General features: G+C 30.9%; 1 long non-coding RNA gene across 1 annotated transcript; it reads right to left on the reverse strand.

Annotated features, from left to right (window-relative positions):
- Window positions 1-368: 368 nt before the first annotated feature.
- LOC110264890 (uncharacterized) lies at window positions 369-1967 on the reverse strand. Its single transcript, XR_002351214.2, has 4 exons — window positions 1893-1967; window positions 1532-1615; window positions 968-1039; window positions 369-741 (listed from the first exon to the last, which is right to left on the reverse strand). It is a non-coding gene; the product is annotated as an uncharacterized LOC110264890 (long non-coding RNA).
- Between the last annotated feature and the right edge of the window lie 1880 nt (window positions 1968-3847).

Below are 3847 nucleotides of genomic sequence, written 5' to 3' on the forward strand. Positions count from 1 at the left end.
AGAGGTGCATCCTTGACTTAGCCAACCAAGGTGGATTTATGGTTATTTTCACTATAGTGGGATTGCTAACCTCGTCAAGATTGGTGATTCAAGCGACGTCCCGGCGTCAGAGATATTATAAATTTTTTTATTTAATATCCTACACCTCATCATCATTTGGCATGTCTCTCTTACCCGCCAAATTCATGATTTTTACATATTATTTATCTTGCAATGATCTAACAAATTTGTAGGAAAGAGCACAAATATCATACTATAATATTTAAAGTAAATTTTTTTATTCTATTTTTTTAGTAACTTCTAATTTAAAGTAGATTATTTATGAACTACTATTTATAAAGAAAAAAAAAGTATAAATTGACCTCTTCATCACTGACCTTGAACTCCCTCGCCCTCAGAAACTTGAGAAAAACTATATCCCTGCCTTCATCTCCTTTGCTTAGCAGAAGTGGTATTCCATAAAGAGACACATCCTTCTCCACTCTAACACTTTTTCTTCGACTCTGCTTCGATTGTTTTTTTTTCCTCTTGTTCCTTCACTGGTTCCACACCCTCCTTATCAGCACCTTTCTTTTTAACTTCTTTGTTATTATTTCCTTCAATTGCTTCATTGATCTTCTTTGACTCTTCTATCTTTTCATCAAACAGGTTGTGTCCCAAGATAGCTTCTTCAAGTTTAGCCTTCAGATAGATAGCATGTGGGGACTCCAAAAATTCCAATCACTTTACTGATAGTTCTTCCTGAAAGCATGTATAATGTGATTAAAGAGATGAAAACAGTAAAAATGAAAAAGTAAGCACCAATTTCTCTGAGAATCAATGAAACAATGACAGGGATATCAAAGATTTCTTATCTCAGATTAGAAAAATGAAAACTTTTTAAATTTTTCCACAGTGTTAAAGCTAAATAATAATTTTCAAAATAACCCAAAAGATAAAAAAGATGGATGTGGTTAAGGAAGCTAACCCATTTTGCACGATGTAGGAGGGTCCTTCTGCAAATCTTTGAGCTCCTTCAAGATGCGCTTAGAGACCATATCTGAACATTACATACATTAAAGTAATAGATCAAGATTCAAGCTCTAAAATTGAATTTGAGATCCATTCTTGAGTTCATTAACTGTGCTAAAGAAACACTGTCTCAATTTCATTGATTTTGCATCAACACAACGATTTGTGTAACTATTTTAACTCTTAAAAAATAAATTACTTCTGTAACACTGCCAGCGACAGCCATCCATGCTGAGTAACTGCGAACGGATCGAGCTTCAATTTTCGTAAACAGATGAAAAGTCTCCACCGACGGTTCCTCTATTTGCATCGCGAGCAAAGTTTCTGTGTTTGCTCCGGTGACAGTGCAGAGTTTCGATATCGACAGACGGATGGAGAGAGATCCGATGAAGGAAGAGAATGGGTTTTTAAATTTTGAAATACAATGGCCGCTAACAAATGTGGATATTAGAGTTTTGTCATTCAATTTACATGTACACAAACACAACTTAAATTTGACATCTAAACAACTTTTATTTACCTTGATGCCTTTATCCTTTTACTGTGCCACATGTTGATTATAGAGACTGGACACTTGTCGAACAATGAACCATGTACTGCTCTCCTATTATATATAGAGAGATATTATGCATTTATAATTTATTCTAATAGTAATATCAATAAATATAAACAAAAACAAAATAAAAATTATGAATATTTATGAGTTATATGACTCTAGCTTTGACTCCAAACGTTTTTCTATTTATAACTTTTATTACAGACAAATTTATGTGCAAGGTAATAAAGATTTTCCAATTATAATACGTATTTTAGTGATTTGTTAGATAAAAATAGTAATGAGAAAGCAATATTCGTGTCAAAAATGGAATGAAATATCGTACCTGAAAAATAGGCAATGAGAGCTTGTTCAATTATTGATAATTCTGTGCTGTGAAGCCGCTAAAGTCCAAAACACTTTAATTTGTATCCGGGGATAGGATATCTGTTACTTCAAGGGGAGTGGACAACAAAACACTAGTGCGATACGTATCTATCATTGGCTAGCCAAGTATAATGCTTGATCTCTGTATGTGGTTAACCAACGGATCGGAGAGCTAGAAATTCTCAAATTCTGCTCTACCCAGCATCATGCTCTGTATAGTCGTATTATAGTATAAAACTTAAAATAGCTTTTGCAGGAAATTCCTTATCCTGGATCTCCCCAGCCTCCAGCAAGCAACAGTTGCTTTCTTCTTTTTATTGTATTAAGTGCAATGATCGAAAGATATGGTTATAACTTGTAACATAGTACGTAGATGATGATGACATGTTTTACGGAGAAAATATTCTTGTACATGTTATAATAGTTGTCGTTATGATAACTAATTATGATAGTTATATAATTTTGACTCAAATTAAAATAACATTTTTAAATTTAAAAATAAAATTATCATTTAATTTAGAAATTAAAAAGTTATATAATTACAATAATCAGAACCACCATAAACTACACCTCCTTGTAAAAGAAAATGGGAAATAATTGAATATAAAGTAAAGATTAAGACTTTAAAAAATAATTACTTTTTCAGGTGAAATGTCTCTACATTGTTCCTGTTGGCGGGGTAGATAAAGAATTCATGTGAGTAATCCGTGATTCACGTAAGAAATTCTCCCCAAGTGACAGACAATGGGCCCCACGTCACTCCGCGTTGGCAAGCATGATGACGTGTCTGCTCTGTGTCCTAGTATGAGCATTGGACGAGTCACAGCCACTCGGTTTTCAAGTGGTAGAGACATCACGAAAGGAGCGCAGCCCTACCACTAAGGCACTAATACAATGAGAATTGAGAAATGACCCATTCCTAATAAGCAATGAGTAATGAGTAATTAGTAATGATCCATGCATCTTCCCATCTTTTTCCATTCCAATCCTTGTTCCCATGCATTCCACGTCCCATCCCTATCTCCTACCCCCCAGCCTAAATACCTAATAATGCATGCTTCTACGCTTTCTCAATGACCACCACCCTTATTTATTTCCTCTTTGACTTCAACTATATAACTTTTTCTTAATCACATTTATTATCATTATGTTATACTATTAGAAAATTAATCAACAATTCACAAATGCAAAGTAAACCCTAAAAATACTAATGAATTAATATTTCTCATATTATTATGGCTTATAACAATAAAAATTAATCAACAACTCATAAAAAAAATTATATATCCAAAAATTTCAATATATGCAAAACCTACATGTCTAAAATCTATTTGATTATTGGTTATATTCTTATTTTTTCAAATTATATCCATTATTATTATTATTATTATTATTATTATTATTATTATTATTATTATTATCTAAATAAGATCATTTTCACAGCTTTATATAATTAATTTTCTTCTATTTAATTTGAATATAAACTGTATTTAACTTATTTCCCCCCTTCTGTATTTTGATAAACAAATTAAGCCATCGGTTCAACAGTGCTAAGTTTATGTAATATACATTATTTGAATTCAAAATTTATTTCTATCCCAACCAAAATAATAAATAGATAGATAAATAAATAAAATACGCTATTATTAATTAAAATATTATATACATCATTTTTATGTATACTTCTTTTATATATTTTTCATTTTTAGTATTAAAAAAATAAAAATTAAGTGAGAAAAAAAATCTTTTGTACCATAAAAAAATACAAAAAGAAAAATATATACAAAAAATTGTGCAAAGATAGTTTCTCTATTCCTAACAAAGGTGTTATGAATTTATAATGATTATTCACATGAAAAATTATGTTGAGAAGAAATGACAAATATCTTTTATATACTGAGTGTTGGTTCATTT

This window comes from Arachis ipaensis, chromosome B7, assembly GCF_059453495.1.
Source record: "Arachis ipaensis isolate K30076 ecotype BB chromosome B7, ASM5945349v1, whole genome shotgun sequence".
Classification (NCBI taxonomy): domain Eukaryota; kingdom Viridiplantae; phylum Streptophyta; class Magnoliopsida; order Fabales; family Fabaceae; genus Arachis; species Arachis ipaensis.